Genomic DNA, 18,360 nt, shown 5'->3' with positions numbered 1-18,360 from the left:
CCAGTTTAAAAGGTTATAGAAAAAGAAGAAAGGTCAGAACTAGGGGAGGAGATAAAAATGCCAGGGAAGTCACAAGTGACAATCATAACTTTGAACGTGAATGGGATGAACTCACACATAAAATATAGATGAATAGCAGAGTGGATTAGAATCCACAATCCTACCATATTTGTCTTCAAGAAACACACATGAGGTGAGTAGATACTCACAAGGTCAGAATTATAGATTGGAGTAAGATCTATTGGGCCTCAACTGATAGAAAGAAGGTAGGAGTTGCAATCATGATATCTGACAGAGCCAAAGTAAAAATAGACCTGATAAAAAGGGATAGGGAAGGTAAATACATGCTGATAAAAGGGAGTATAGACAATGAGGAAATATTACTAGTCAACATGTATGCACCAAATGGTATAGCACCCACATTTCTAATGGAGAAACTAGGAGAATTAAAAGAGGAAATAGATGGAAAAACTATATTAGTGTGAGACCTGAACCAACCACTAACAAATTTAGATAAATCAAATAAAAAATAAATAAGAAAGAGATAAAAGAGGTGAATGAAATATTAGAAAAATTAGAGTTAATAGATATATGGAGAAAAATAAATAGGGACAAAAAGAAATACACCTTCTTTTCTGCAGCATATGGCACATTCACAAAGATTGACCATATACTAGGTCATAAAAACATGGCAAACAAATGCAGAAAAGCAGAAATAATAAATGTAACATTTTCAGATAATAAGGCAATAAAAATAATGATCATTAGGGGTACATGGAGAGCCAAATTAAAAATCAATTGGAAATTAAATAATATGATACTCCAAAATTGGTTAGTTAGAGAACAAATCATAGAAACAATTAATAATTTCATTGAGGAAAATTACAATGGTGAGACATCCTTTCAAACCTTAAGGGATTCAGACAAAGCAGTACTCAGAGGAAAATTCATATCCCTGAGTTCATATATTAACACATTAAGGAGGGCAGAGATCAATGAATTGGACATGCAAATCAAAAAACTTGAAAGTGAACAAATTAAAACCCCCCAGAAGAAAACCAAATTAGAGATCCTAAAAATTAAGGGAGAAATTAATAAAATCAAAAGTGATAGAACTATTGAACTAATAAATAAGACTAGAGGCTGGTACTTTGAAAAAAACAAACAAAATAGACAAAGTACTGGTCAATCTAATTTAAAAAAGCAAAGAAGAAAAGCAAATTAACAGTATCATAGATGAAAAGGGGGACCTTACCTCCAATGAAGAGGAAATTAAGGCAATCATTAACAATATCTTTGACCAATTATATGACAATAAATATGTCAATCTAGGTGATATGGACGAATATTTGCAAAAATATAAATTGCCTAGACTAACAAAAGAAGAAATAGAATTGTTAAATAATCCCATATCAGAAATAGAAATTCAACAGGCCATCAAATAACTCCCTAAGAAAAAATCCCCAGGTCCAGATGGACTCACAAGGGAATTCTATCAAACATACAAAGAACAGCTAATCCCAATACTATACAAACTATTTGACATAATAAGCAAAGAGGGAGTACTACCAAACTCATTTTATGACACAAATATGGTACTGATTCAAAAGACAGGCAGGTCAAAAATGGAGAAAGAAAACTACAGACCAATCTCCCTAATGAACATAGATGCAAAAATCTTAAATAGGATGCTAGCAAAAAGATTCCAGCAAGTGATCACGAGGGTCATTCACTATGATCAAGTAAGATTTATACCAGGAATTCAGGGCTGATTCAATATTAGGGAAACCATCCATATAATTGAACATATCAACAAGTAATCCAACAAAAACCACATGATTATCTAGATAGATGCAGAAGAAGCCTTTGATAAAATACAACACCCATTCCTATTAAAACCACTAGAAAACATAGGAATAGAAGGGTCGTTCCTAAAAATAATAAACAGTATATATCTAAAACCATCAGCAAACATCATCTGCAATGGGGATAAACTAGATGCATTCTCAATAAAATCAGGAGTGAAACAAGGATGCCCATTATCATCTCTATTATTCAACATTGTACTAGAAACACTAGCAGTAGCAATTAGAGAAGAAAAAGAAATTGAAGGTATTAAAATTGGCAAAGAGGAGACTAAGCTGTCATTCTTTGTGCATGACACAATGGTCTACTTAAAGAATCCTAGAGAAACATCCAAAAAGCTAGTGGAAATAATCGACAACTTTAGCAAAGATGCAGGATACAAAATAAACCCACATAAGTCACCAGCAATTCTATATATCTCCAACATATCTCAGCAGTAAGAATTAGAATGAGAAATTCCATTCAAAATCACCTTAGACAATATAAAATACTTAGGAATCTATCTGCTGAGACAAACACAGGAACTATATGAACACAACTACAAAACACTCTCCACACAACTAAAACTAGACTTGAGCAATTGAAAAAATATTAACTGTTCATGGGTAGGACAAGCTAATATAATAAAAATGACCATCCTACACAAACTTATCTATCTATTTAGTGCCATACCCATTGAACTTTCAAGAACCTTTTTTTTACTGAATTAGAAAAAACAATAACAAAGTTCATTTGGAAGAACAAAGGATCAAGGTTATCCAGGGAAATCATGAAAAAAAAAACACAAAGGAAAGTGCAGTACCAGATCTCAAAATATATTATAAAGCATTGGTCTTCAAAACAATTTGGTACTGGCTAAGAGAGAGAAAGGAGGATCAGTGGAAAAGACTTGGGTTAAATGACCTCAGCAAGACACCAAGACAAACCCCAAAACCCCAGATTTTGGGACAAAATCCACTATTTGATAAAAACTGCTTGGAAAATTGGAAGACATTGTGGGAGAGATTAGGTTTGGATCAACACCTAACACCCTACACCAAGATAAAATCAGAATGGGTGAATGACTTGGACATAAAGAAAGAAACTATAAGTAAATTAGGTGAACACAGAATAGTATACATGTCAGACCATTGGGATGGGAAAGATTTTAAAACCAAGTAAGACTTAGAAAGAGTCACAAAATGTAAATTAAATAATTTCGATTACATCAAATTAAAAAGTTTTTGTACAAACAAAACCAATGTAACTAAAATTAGAAGGAAAGCAACAAATTGGGAAATGATCTTCATAACAAAAACATCTGACAAAGGTAAATTACTCAATTTTACAAAGAGCTAAATCAATTGTACAAAAAATCAAGTCATTCTCCAATTGATAAATGGGCAAGGGACACGAATAGGCAATTTTCAGATAAACAAATCAAAACTTAATATGCACATGAAAAAGTGCTCTAAATCTCTTATAATCAGAGAAATGCAAACCAAAACAACTCTGAGCTGTCACCTCACACTTAGCAGATTGGCTAACATGACAGCAAAGTTAAGTAATGAATGCTGAAGGGGATGTGGCAAAGTTGGGACATTAATTCATTGCTGGTGGAGTTGTGAATTGATCCAGCCATTCTGGAGGGCAATTTGGAACTATAACCAAAGGGCAATAAAAGACTGTCTGCCCTTTGATCCAGCCATAGCACTGCTGGGTTTGTACCCCAAAGAGATAATAAGGAAAAAGACTTGTACAAGAATATTCATAGCCTTGCTCATTGTGGTGTCCAAAAATTGGGAAATGAGGGGATGCCCTTCAATTGGGGAATGGCTGAACAAATTGTGAGATATGTTGGTGATGGAATATTATTGTGCTCAAAGGAATAATAAAGTGGAGGAATTCCATGGAGACTGGAACAACCTCCAGGAATTAATGCAGAGTGAGAGGATCAGAACCAGGAAAACATTGTACACAGAGACTGATACACTGTGGTTCAATGAAACATAATGTATTTCTCCATTAGTGTCAATGCAATATCCCTGAACAATTTGCAGTGATCTAGGAGAAAAAACACTACTCACAAGCAGAAGACAGAAGGTGGGAATAAAAACAACCAAAGAAAGGCAACTGCTTGACTACAGGGGTTGAGGGGATATGATTGAGGAGAGACTGTAAATGAACACCCTAATGTAAATACCAATAACATGGAAATGGGTTCAGATTATGGACACATGTGATACCCAGAAGAATCACGGGCTGGCTGTGGGAGGTGTGGGGGGGGAGGGGAGCAAAAAAATGATCTTTGTTTCCAATGAATAATGTTTGAAAATTACTTAATAAAATAATATTTAAAAGGAAAAAAAAAACTTGCCTCTGTCTCAATGTCATTTCTAAAATGGAAGAATGGCAAGGGCTAGGCAATCAAATTTAAGTAACTTTCCCAGAATCACACCTATAGAAAGTATATGAGGCTAGATTTGAATCCAGGTCCTCTCAACTCCAGGTCTGACACTTCACCCATTCTGCTACCTAGCTTCTCCAAACAAATAGTTCTTAAGAGAAGAGCAAGGTTATTTTAATCAATAATAATGAAATAAATATACATCAAAATTGTGAAGTTCTCTCTCAATTCCATAACACTTGAATAGAAGGCAAAAAAGATCAGAATAGTCCATTCATAATATTACAGAAAGGTGAATAGGCTAATAAACCTTTGGTAGAATTGGTTGTTCTATATAAAGTCATTCAATCATTCTGAAAATCAATTTGGCATTATAACTAAATAAGTGAGTAAAGTTTTCATTTATGTCTTTATACATATACATCAAGAGGGTCACCATAAAAATAAAGGTCCCATGTATTATTTATATATATATATGTATATATGTGCATATATATATATATACTTATATATAGCACACTTTTATACTGGCATAGGAGGGTGGGAAATATTTGCCTATTAATTGGATATCTGAAGAGAATATGATATATATTATTGCACAATCAAAGTGTGGGAAACATTATAAGCAACGAATAATGCTCATGGACATGTAAGACCATGGATGTGATACAACAATATATAATCCTGGACATTCCTCATCTGTCACTACCCTCTTTCCTTTTATTCTTTCTAAAAATGGTTACAGGGCAACAGGATGTGGTGGAAAAGGTATTTGCTTTACATCTGCTGAACTGGTCTCCTTTCATGGGTCAGGGAAACATCCTTGGGATTTGGTTGTACTATAGAATAAGACATTGAACTACCAAAGGAGTTCCTTGTCAACTCTGGCTTAATCAGACTATGTGGTCCAGGGATGTTCAGAGGCTTAGTGGAATTTCCACTGCTTGTGAGATGTTCTTCTAATAAAATTTTGTTGTCATGATAAATGGGAAGTAGAAAGGAATGGTGTCTATTCTTAAGTTGTTACAAAAACTATCTTTTTTAGTTTTTTTGTTGTAAGTAAACTAATTTTTGGTTCATCAGTGGATTATGGTTCATTAGTATTTCTTTGAATTCTGATCCAGAGTGAAGTACTGGACTGATCTAACATAGGCCTAACTGAAAATAAGGAGAGATATAGTGCAAATGTAGAAGATATAAAAAGAAAAGATATAAATGATTGTTAAATGTCAGAATAAGTCATAGGATATAACCTTAAAATGGTTTTATTGAAAATATTTGTGTTTATGCACATGTATCCATTTGTATATGTATGCATAGATTTGAATATATTAACATATATGGACATATATGCTTATAAAGAAAACAATAATTACAGGATGAAATTTAGTTTCATATAAACCAAATTTTGAGGAAAGGATTAGCCTTTGTTCAAATCAATAGGACATTTTTTTGTATACATATAATATATTTTCTATATACCAGGCACCAGGATAATAGGGATTTAGGAAATATATGAGGATGATCTCCATGCTTGAGAAACTTAACATAGATTAGAAAAAAGAGAAATTTGCACATAAAAATAGCATTGTATGTGAGGAAACATATAATGTGTTGCTAAATCATGTTGTAATAATGAAAGGAAAGAAATCATTGATTCATGATGTAGTCAATGAAAGCTACAGAGAGATAGGATATAGGTGAAGCCTAGATGTGAAGGAAAATAAGCAGTAATGGGCATTAGATATATTTATATGATAGTGAGGAGAATCTGCTGTGACCAGAACAAAGAGTAGTCAGTGGAGATGATTAAAATTTGTTTAGATTATGTTGCTCAATCATTTTCTACTCTTTGTGAACTTATTTGAAGTTCTCTTAGCAAAATAATACAAAACAAAACAAAACAAAAAAACTGGAGTAGTTTGCCACTTATTTATCCAGCTAATTTTATAGATGAGGAAACTGAGGCAAACAGAGGTTAGTGACTTATCCAGGGACTTACATCGATTGAGTGTCTGAGACTAGATTTGAACTTGGGCAGATGAGTCTTCCTGACTCCAAGCTCAGTACTCTATCCATTGCATCACCCAGCAGTCTAGATTCTAGAGCACCATAAAACAGTCAGAAGAGGCTAGAGTTGATTCAAAATGGCTTTGAAGTTATTTTTATATTTATTATTATTTCATATTATCATTAAATTATCATTAAAAGTATTATTTTATTTAAGGAAAATTCCATTTCACTGATTTATTCTAGTTTTGTTTTTCTACATATATTATTTGTTGTCATGTGTAAATCACTTAACCCTTTAGCAACTCAGTTTTCTCCTTTGTAAAATGGAAATAATTCTTATACTACCTATCTCACAGTGTGGTTGGGAAGAAAGTGTTTTGAAAACCATTATTTCACTATAGAATTGTGCTGTTATCCAATCTAAATCAGTTCCTCTGCTCCAGCAAAAATATCTCCTTGTTTTCCTTGTGACTCACACACATATATAGACACCACCTCACATACACAAATACATATATATGTGTGTGTGTCTATGTATATACATACATATTCTGGACTTCTAAATCTAGATTTTATACAAGAAATCACTCATTGGCATCTAATAGAGTGATTAGAAACACCTAATATAGTCTTCTTATTAATGAAAACCACAGACACGGAAATCTGAGTCCTGGTTCCAATGATATTGTGCATGATTCCATATGGATTTAGTTCCTGAATCATTGGCTGCCTACTATTTTATTGACAGTTGGCCTCATATTTGCATTTGGCTCTAATCTTCAACATCATAGCCATTATGTTTTTATTAAAATATGGAGTCTCTTACCCAAAATATGCTTACACAAAAAAGGAACAGACACACATAGTTGAGTATATTTTAAATAAGAAAATGTATGATTTATAAAAGAAAATGCTTTAGTTTTGGAGATAGCTTAGATTTACCCAATTTATACTTCATTTCAATAATCAGACCTGTTAAAATTCTACCAACTGTTCAATTTTTTTTCCTGTTTCTTCTTTTTATTACAGAAAATTCACCAGCAATATTTTTTAATACAGTGTGTCCATGATTAAGGCAGAGGTATCAAAAAACTCAAGTCCTGTAGGAATTTGACTGGTAAACTCCTGAGGACAACATTAAAATACAATTAGTAAAATGTTTAACAAAACAAATATACAATGGAACTCAGAAATTGTTAATATGTGGTTTTCAGGATCAATATATTTTCTATTTGAGTTTTATATCACTTTAAGCTGTTAATATCAACAATTCAGAAGAAAATATTTATTATGCTTCTACGTTGTACTTAGCTCATAGTAGGTTTTGAGGGAGGCAAAAAGGTCAGAGAATATGCACTTTCTGCCATCAAAGGGAAGATGAACTAAAATCAGAGGTTGTGTGGGTGAGTGGGAGAAAGATTAATGCATTGATAAGAAAAATAATAAGTACATGAGAAATGTACAAAGTACTAAATAATGTTCATGAATGGAAAAGTCACTAATAATTTGGGAAGATCAAGGAAAGGTAGAATGGAAGTAGAAGATTAAATTTTTCCCTCAAATAATTTGTAATACAATGGTACAAAAGTGGACAAAGTTGACTAGAGAGAAAGCAAGGACAACTGATTTGATGTTAGAAGAAGGATGGCAGGATTTACTAGGCACCAATTATGTGCTAGGCAAGCACTTTGCAAATGCCATCTCATTTTATCCTTACAGCGTTTCTGACAGGTAAATGCTATTATTATCCTAATTTTACAACTGAGGAAACTGAGGTAGACAATCGTCAAATGACTTGATCACGGTCACACAGCTAGTAAGTATGTGAGGACAGATTGATCTCAGATCTTCCTCACTCCAGGACTGAAGCTCTATCCACTGCACTACTTAAAACCCTAGAGTATACTAAGGTTTACAAAATCTTTTTCTCACAACAGTAATAGTAGTCTGCTGAGGCTAACAGCTGCTATTCATCAACTATCCTCTTTGCTGTGATGTTTGTATTTCCTACCAATGGTTGTAAACAATCAATCTAGAAGTATTTATTAAGTACCCATATAGGTCAAGGCGTTATTCTTGCTGTTTGGGATTCAAACTAAAAAATAAAGTAATTCCTGAACTCGAGGAGGTTTTGTTCATTCCTTCAGTAGCACTCCTAAAAAAACAGAGGGTCAGGATGTGGCAATGAATTAACAGGTCAATGATGGAAAACCTTTTAGAGAGTTCCAGAGACCCCTCCCCAGTTCACCCCCAGGTCAAGTTCCATGTACCTTGTCCCTACCCTTACTCCACACAGGGGAGGGAGAAGGTGCTCCCCATTGGGCTAATGGGTGAAGGAGTGAGTGAAGTGAGGAATGTCCTCAGCAAGGGTAGGGGAAAAGAGGGGAGTGGCCCCAGTGCTTCATTCCCCTCCAGCTCTACTGCCCATGAGACACCCACTTTACCCTCTGTGCAGCACCATTGGGCTGCTTGGCAGAAGGGTGGGTAAAATGAAAAAAAGGTCATCGGGCAAGATGGAGAGGGCAAAGGGAGCAGCTTCACTCAAGTCACTCTGTCTTTCTAGTAATGAACCAGGGGGTTGGGCAATAGGGGTGGCCATGAGCCCACAGATAGCTCTCTGTGTGCCATCTTTGGCACCCATACAATACTTTCACCATCACTGGTCTAGGTAGTAGATCTTGGTTCAAAAACTGCTTCAGACACTCATTATCTATCTGACCTGGGCAAGTCACATAACCTTCTATATCAGTTCTCTTATCCATAAAATGAGGGACTTGGTCTAGATAGCCTTTGAAGGCCCCTCCAATTCTAGGTCTAAGATCTTAAAATTTTGGATAAACAAAATAAGTCTTTGGTATTTAGGTATGCAGAGCAAAGGAATCCTAACAGTCCTTCACAGAAAAAAGGCAATGTATTTATAAACAAAGGGGTAATAAATATGAGTAAATTAATGTATTAAAAATTCCTACCCAATATATTTCATATTGAAAATGTTTGCACCAATGTAGTTATGTCCCTACTAAATGTATAGAATGTGTGTACATGTAAGAATACACACAAGAACATATATAAATATTTCAACACCTCATCATTTTGTGGACTAGGTGCCAAAATATCTTGAGCATAGATTCTCTCATGTGATTTCCAACTACTTTTTTGCAGACTTGCAAGGTTTCCTTAAACTGGATCAAGTTCAAACCACCATCCAGACTTTCAGATACCTATCCAAAGTTTTTGAGATCTTCCAACCACTAATAATCATTCAAGCTAAGTAAATATGATGTAGTCCAGCACAATGGATCCCAAAGATAGACTTTGTACACAGAGAGCTTAGACAGACCTGGCAAGGGTTCTGAGTGTCATAGAAACAACTCTAAACATTGACTTGGTTTTGGACTTTCTGGTCAGAGTAGCTGCAATTTCATTTTCATTTCTAAAGGGTAGCAGGCAAAGCGGGGGTTGGGGGGTGATTCTTTGGCATATTGGCAGCAGTGGATGATTTCTACTCTCACATTCTCATGGTCCCTGGCAAAGGGTATATTAATGACATATGAATGTGCACGTTTCAAGGTAAATTCTGGCCCTGTACCTATTGTACTTCAATTGCTAGTGTGCTGAATTCATCATAAAATTATATTTTCAACTACTCATTAAATAATTTCAGTTAACAAACTAAGGTCAGAAAATATATAGTACTCAAGAATGGAAAGGAAAAGAATGATGAAGTAGTAGGTGATTAATGAATAAACTATAACAATGAGGCTACAGAGAACACTGTTACCCAGATAATATGACTTTTGCTCTGTGAGACACCTAGATTAGCAACAAAAAAATGTGAAAACAAATTTTAAAAGAAATGGCCAACTATTTTCAGAACAAAATACACATTCCTAGCATTAATTCTAAATGTCAAACCTAATGAAGGACTAAACATCTTGTCTTCATTTTTAGATTTGATCTTCTCTCCTTAGGCTCAATCCCACACAGGATCCAAGATTTTAAAATGTAAGGGATCTCACAGATCATCTAATTCAAAAGCCTCATTGTTCATTTGAGAAAATGAGGATCAGTGAAATAATTTTTTTCTTAAGGACTTACAGTGAATGACAAACCTCTGATATGACCTCCTCAATAGGTAGAAAGACAAGGAAGAAAAAAACATACAAAAGGAGAATGGTCAATATTGAAAAAGACCGCATAAAAGTACAGGAGGAGTGATAAAATGGCACTGAAACAATAAAAATCCTAGAATCATCAATTTAGAGCTAGTAATTCTCCTGAAATCATCACATCCAATCTACTAATCTTAAAGCTGTAAAAACTGAGGTTCCCAAAGTTTTGTCTTGCCCATGGCCACACAGCTAATAAGTGTCAGAGGAAGGACTTGAACCCCAAACTTTCACCCTCTAAGGCTACCTCTCTATATAGTATGCAATACCACTTTTCAAATATTTTTGAAGTGGATAGTAAGAATAGGTGATGGCAAATGTGTGTGACTTTTCCTAGGAATTTAGAGGGATATAGAATACTTGTTTAGGAAGATAACAGAAAGATGAGGAAAATTTTTAAGGATGGGCAAAACATGACTGCAGTACAGAATATATGTCTAAGGTCATCTATTCCAACTTCTTCATTTACAGATGAAGAAATTATTAAAGTACAAGGAGGTTAGATAGTGAAAGATTCCATAAATTGAAACACCATCAATAAAAAGGAGACAGATAGAGACATGGTCAGACATGGTAGATAGACTATACAAACTCCTGGATGAGATCAAAGAATAATGGATCAAGGAAACAAGGAGAGAAGTTTGCTTGGGAAAGGAGAGGGGGTGACCTTTTCCTCATAGACTAGAGCAAAGAATGAATGTGTAGATGAAGACATAGATATATAATTCTGATATGAGAGTAGGGCAATTAAGGGAACTGAGAAAAGTAACTTTAATTTTTGTACTACAGTAGGAAACAAGGCCATTTTTAGATAGAATGTGATTAATGTGAATGACTTAAAGGAGAGAATGGTCACTGAAGGAAGCAAGATCAAGATGAGTAATGGGGAATAAAAAAGATTGTTACATTTGAAGACCAATTTGGCAAGGTTGTGTGGCTTTTCCCAGCAATAATAGGGTGGCTAAGATTTTACTACATGATTATTGTTGAAATTAGGCATGAAGAAAACAAAGGCATAATAAAAGGAGTTATTAAATCTTTCATTCCTATAAAGACAATTGCCATCCACCATTATTCATCACTGACTCCCTTTCTCTTGTCTCTCTACTTTCTATTCTACCCCTAGAATTCCCCAAAGAGTATTAAATTATGGTTTAGAACTCATGACTTCAGTCCTTTTATAACATTTTTATGTTATATTATTGTATTATATTACTTCTTCCTTCATTTATTCAAGAAAATTATACATTTTTTCATCCTATATATTTTCTCCATTGAGAAAGCAGGTGAACAGTCTTATTTCTTGCTAGGTAAGAGAAGTTAGCAAATTGTGAACACATATCAGGATGGGGAGGATTGAGCAGTTGTAAATTCATACACTTCAGGATAGAGAAGGTGTATGTAGAATGTTTTTATATATTTTCAAGTGAAAGTAGGTCATAGATTCAGCTAGCCCTGCTATATTCAGATAACCTAATAAAATTTCCTTATATTTATAAATCACCACATGTAATGGCCAATGGCCTTGTCTTGGTACTGGTTCTCCTTGACCACTCTGCAACATTAGATATAGTTGACACTATTCATTCCTTCTGAGATGTCTCTTCTACTTTGGGTCCAAGACATTGCAAGGTTCTGGTTTTCCCCTTACTTCTCCAATTTTTCCCCTTTTCTTTTTTTTTCCTGGCTCCTTCTCTGTATAAAGTAAGCATTCTTCAAAGTTCAATGTCTGAGCTTATTTTTTTCTGTATACTCTTCATTTTACAATATCATGAACTCCCCAATTCACCTATTATTAAAAATCATATGACTGGAATTATCATATCTAGCTTTGACTACTTTCCCTAATTGGTTACATCTCCTTCCCCTTTTTGACAGCTCTCCACTATCCAAATTCAACTGGATGACTTAGTGACAGCTGAAACTCAACATTCCTCAAAAGAAAACACATTTCCTCAAAAACCTACACCTCCTCTTGATTTCCCTATTTCAGAAACCCACTAACCAATTTATGCAAGACCTCATCAGCACTGATTCTTCCCTTTGAGAGTTCTCTTTGCAACCCATTAATGTTTTCTCATTCAATACAACTCTTATCTGTATCCTCCCTATTACAAAAGACCACAATCAAATTAGCAGATAAATTGTTTAGAGTTTATTATGAAGTTATTGCTTGAGGGTTCAGTATAATGGCATATTTATGCTGTTTATAGGAGCTATGTCAAGTGATAACTGAGCAATGTCTACAGAGATCAAGAGTAGGTCAAATTAAGAGAGCTTCAAAGGCATTTTTTGATGCTTTCCACAGAGTCCTGAGTCTTGGGAACTAGGTTTGAGTAGGAGAGGGTCATGAAACTGCACAAATGAGATAAGGACACCTGCGAGTTTGAACATATGGGAACAAATCTGACAGAGAAGCAACCAATTTATCTATGAGACCTCAATTAAGAGACAAACAATATACTTGGGTATTTGAGAAAACTACTTTTGCCAGTTTTGTAAGTTTTCATATAATAGATTTTTTCTTCATCATAAAAGAGGCTAAATAGACCCTTTCTCATTTCTAATATAAGAAAAATAACTTAATGCCCTAAATTATAATACAGTCACCATTTAGAATTCTAAACAATTACAATTAATGACAGTGGAAAGATAAGCAAGCCTGATTTTAGGTATAGGTTTTACCATTCTCTCCTATAAATTCTTCTATAGTGTGACAAGGAAATAACTTTAAAAGACTGATATATATTAATTTAAGGTCGCCAAAGAATTCAGCTATGTAATTCCTTAATGAAAACTCAAGACAGCAGTCAACCTTTTATGGAGTTAATTACAAACAGGAGGAAGAAAGGTATTAGAAAGAGAGAGAGAGAGAGAGAGAGAGAGAGAGAGAGAGAGAGAGAGAGAGAGAGAGAGAGAGAGAGAGAGAGAGAGAAGGGAATAGGGCTTAAATACCCCCTCTGTTTAGGCTGGGCCAAAAGGCCCAAGCCCTTAGATAGCTGAGGCAAAGAAAAGAGATCAGTCCCTATCACTCACGTGACCAAAATGGAGAAACAGTCTCAGGGGCCTCCACCTCCAGCTTCCTTCAGAGCAAGCTTCTCAGAGCACAACCTCTCCAACCTCCTAGTCCTCAGACCCCTTCCTAAATCCTGTTACCCTGAGTAGGGTGGAGATTGGAAGTTCCAAGACCTGGTTCTGTCATTCCAAGTATCTCTATTGTATCAATTCTAAAATCATTCATGACTCAAAGAACTTCCTGTCCTATGCTTAAGCATAGGTCAAAGCCCTTTCCATTGTTCAGCAAAAGGTTTTTGTCCTAAAGTAATCTTAAGTAGGGAGGAGAAAGACCCTCCCATGCCAAGGGGGGTTCACCTTCCAATAGACTATCAGTAGGAAATTTTTCAAGTATGAAATTTCCCAATGGTGAAATTTCCAACATTTATAAGTCTAAGAAATTTTAAGGTTTACAATAGGAAGGCATCCAATAAGCTAAGAACTTTCTTTTGACTCTGCATTGGTACTCTCATAGTAAGGAGACCTAGAAGGAGTCCACCTTTGTTCTTCAATATTGCTTCAGCTTATGTAGTACATTGGAGACTGCAATGTTAGAGTCTGAAAGTGATGTTTATTGTCATTGATAGATAAAATAACTTACTTACAAAAACTATTAAAGATATATATTTTTCCTTTTCTCACCTATAAATTGTCCTTCCAGATTCATCATTTAATTCTTTGGGGATGATATATCTTAACTGAGTTTAATACCAAGCTTTCTCAAGATTAATTTTTGGATAAAGTTTGAAGAATCTATTTCTGCAATAAAACAAGAGTAAAGAATTGTATACTCTAGGCAATGTTTTTAAATAGCATATTTCTTTCTTTCCCTTTCCTCCATCTTCTCTCCCTTCTCCCCATGCAAGTATGAGGGTACTAGATTTTAAGTCAGGTGACCTGGACACAAATTCCAGTCACTTCCTAAGGAGACAGAAAGAAACAAAATGGATGCCAGTGAATTGCAGTCAAGAGTGACTACTGTTCATGAGACAACTGTGGTCTGTCCCACAACTCCTTCCCACTCTTCTTCACCATAAATCACATTAGAAAAACTTTCTTTGACTGTACAATCATTTGACTTCCAGTTTCTTATCTGACTGGTGGGATTTGTGAACTTTAGATTACTCCACCCTACTTAGTCTAACAAAATCAGGAATATCTACACCCATACTTAAGGACTAAGTATCTAGGAGGATGGCCTATGATAGACATTTGCTAGCAAGCTTAAGCAACCATTGGTACAGGTGAGATGCAAGAAAGTGATGTAAAACTGTCTATATAGTTCATGTCACTTCCTCTCTCTGGGCTCTTTTGTAGTGGACAGGTAGCTGGCCACAGCTTGCTGGCAGCTTGCTAAGTGTTCTAGCATCTTGGAGTGGCAGAAGTTATTGTCTGGTTTGGCAGTGAGTTTTCCTTGATACTATACTGGGAGAAGCTGAGTAGCCTAGTTCAGGTGAGACATCTTTACTGAGCTCTGTTGGAGTTTAGGCTGATTCTTTCTTGTTTACCTTCCGAACACTACACTTTTAGAAAGCCACTAATCTTCAAAGTCCTTGTGGTGGAGGACTTTGAACTTCTCCTGGCACAGGCCAGGCAGGAGAAATCCTACACCCTTTCCCTCTCCCTTCTCCTTATTTTCCTTTACTCTATATTAATTAAAATCACCATAAATTTCCAGCTGACTTGGGTATTTTATTTGAGATATTCCCTGGAGACCAAAATTAATTTAGATTAGGCCATAACCCTAAAATTATCCTTCCAGTCTGGCTAATCCATGAAGGGTATGATGAAGACCCCCAAAATTTCTGTGAAATCTCTTTCCTTTCTCCCTTTATTACTTCCTGAAGTCAGCTTTTAATAGCTTATTTTGATCAGCTGTAGAGGTAAGTAAATTTGGATTTTTTCCTTCCCTTCTTAAATTAGATATAACACAGCTGTTTTAATCTTAGCAACAGGGCCCTAAGGTCCTGACTGGAAGAGCTGTTTCTGAATCTCCCTTGCCTTAGGGAACAAACAACTCAATTAGCCCATCCTCACTGGCAATACTAACTGACTGAGTGTTCTTAAGTAACTATGAAAAAAAAAACTGGAGAAAAGTAGCCCTACTAGAGAGAGTGATTGTATGAAGTTTTAGCCTTGTCTTGTTCTGACCTTTTCACACAAAAGACTTAATTGGATTGAAACTTTAAAAAGGACCACACACAAACACCTAAAAATGTGGCTATAGCCAGCACACAACTTAGCTAACAACTGGCTTTTCAGGCTTTTCAGTAAAATGACCAAAATTGTACAAACATTGTTCTTTGTCTATTTCATAATCCCAGACTATATATGGCAATGACTATACTCCACACTGCTCCTGGTTGGAATTTTAATTTTTGGAGCTGTAATATTGTATCTATTTTTCTCTAAGGGAAACCTGGAAAATACCATACATAAGCTAGAGAATCAGATAAGAGATTGGGATATTCCCTGGTGACCAAAATTAATTTAGATTAGATCACAACTAAAATTATCCTTACAGATTCAACATCATGTCCCTACTGCTATTCATAATAAAGACAGCTATTTTTCTCTAATGCTTATATAGATTTCTGTGTTATTTTAAATTACTGATAAAGAGCATAACTACTTACTGTAATTGTAGACTAAGATAAAACACATGGAAGTAGAAGTGAAAATAAGGGAGGCAATCAAAAAAAGAGATTTTCTTCAATTCAGGATGAAGTAGGAGAAAGTCAAAGAAAGAACTTTTGATGTCTTAAAAATTTCTGATATCTCTATGTCAGACTACTTTTGAACCCAGAGAGAGATATAATAAGGAAATGGGGTTACAGCAGTGAAAAGTGGAGACAAATTTATTTCAATAATCATCTATCTTGGCCATAGCAAAGAATCCAAGTTCTACTTAGCTGCACATAGTAAATGGATAAAATTATCAGTGTAGTGGTAATTAGATTTTGACTTATTTCAATGGTCTCAAATTCTTGGGCTGCATAGTCAAAATTAATGGATTTTTAAGTATTCTATTCAATATAAAGTAAATGTAAATTTTGCGCTTTATCATGCTCTGTATATCACAAAATCACAAAGTTGGTAGATAGCTCAAGAGTCATCTAATCCAATGCTTGATTAAATATGAATCTTGGCTATAGTGTTCCCAACAATTATTCTACTCTAGGCAATGTTGTTATTGAACACATATGAAGTAGTCATTTGGGGACTGAGGTTTATACTTTTCAGTTACAAAAAGTGTTCTAAAGAATTGATAATTTCATATTTTACAACTAAAATATTCACAATCTTCTCTTTGTGTTTCTCCCCTTGCCTCTATCTCTGTCTCTTCATCTCTTTTTCTCTTTTTTTAAGAAATAGATAAATAATCTAGATTTACATATGTATGTACATACATATAAAATTTTGGATGTATAACATATAAGCATATGACTATATACATGCATATACTTACATATAGATACATGTTTACATATATGAGGGTAGCCTTATTCATTGACTACTTTTTTATTACAGTAAATTCAAATTAGAAATCCAAGAGGTTAAATTCAATATATATCTCAAGCCTTCCTTTCTCTCCTGAATCCATAGTCTCCATCTTGAATTTTTGAATTGCCTATAAAGCACCTCCCTTACATATTTTAATAGCAGCTATAACAAATCATGTCCAAAACTGAGATGACAAAGTATTAGGTAATGTTTCATTTTTTCTGCCAAAGAGTAGTTTATATTTGATCCTGAGGATTATGGAGGCCTTGGAGTTTATTGAATATATTATCGAATTTGTTCTATATCGAGGGCAGAATGAACACTGAGAATTGAGTCAGGGAAACCAAAGAGAAGGCATTGAAATAATACAGATGAAGGGTGATGAGAGTCTTAACTAGAGTGGTGACCACTTGAATAAAGAGACAAGATGAATGTGAGTGATTTGGTGGAGTCATAAATTACAGTATTTGGGAACCGAATAAGATATTTAAGAGGAAAAAGAATCAGTATGCAAGGACAGTGTCAAGATGGCATGGCTGGATGATGAACAGGATGGTAATCTCAACAGAAATAGATAAAAAGAAGGGGGACATAAAAGGAGGGTAGATTAAGTTAGAGACTAGTTCTAAGCAAAATAAACTCATGGTATACAAAGATATTTAAAGCTCTTTTATAAGATGCAAAGATTTGGAATTTGAGAGAGTACTTATCAAGTGGGAAATGGCTAAACAAATAATGGGTATATAAATGTTATGGGATAGTATTGTTCTGTAAGAAATTATAAAGGAGAAGATTTCAGAAAAAAATTGAAAAATTGGGAAGCACTGATAGAGAATGGATTGAACAGAACTAAGGGAAATTTTCTATCAAAACAACCATATTCTAAAGTCAAACATCTTTAAAAGACTACAACTTTGATCAGTGTAATGACCAAGGACTAATGTTGAAACATGTTACCAATCCCTAATAGAGGTGAAAGATAGAATTACATATATGTTTACATGAACATATATATAAAATTATGTGTATGCACATACATAATGATACATACTTTTTCATTTTAGACATGACTAATATAGAAATATGCATTCTTTGACTAAATATGTTTCTAATATTTTGTTTTTCTTTCTCAAATTAGGGCATGTAGTGTGAAGTTTTGATTTTTAAAAAAGATATGAGAGGACACCTCAACCCATTCTCCTGCAGAGATAAGAGGCCCACAAGTATGAAAATTTGTACTTATTTTCAGATTTTTAAAAATATTTCTTAGTTATAATGATTTTTCTTCTTTTATATTTTTTTGGCCTTAAATATTTGTAACACAGGATGGCTCTTTGAAAGAGGTACTGGGAATTATATTGTAGGAAA

The sequence above is a fragment of the Monodelphis domestica genome, chromosome 2 (genome assembly GCF_027887165.1).
Source record: "Monodelphis domestica isolate mMonDom1 chromosome 2, mMonDom1.pri, whole genome shotgun sequence".
Classification (NCBI taxonomy): domain Eukaryota; kingdom Metazoa; phylum Chordata; class Mammalia; order Didelphimorphia; family Didelphidae; genus Monodelphis; species Monodelphis domestica.
The sequence above is the reverse complement of the archived record's forward strand: the minus strand, read 5'-3'. Positions refer to the sequence as shown.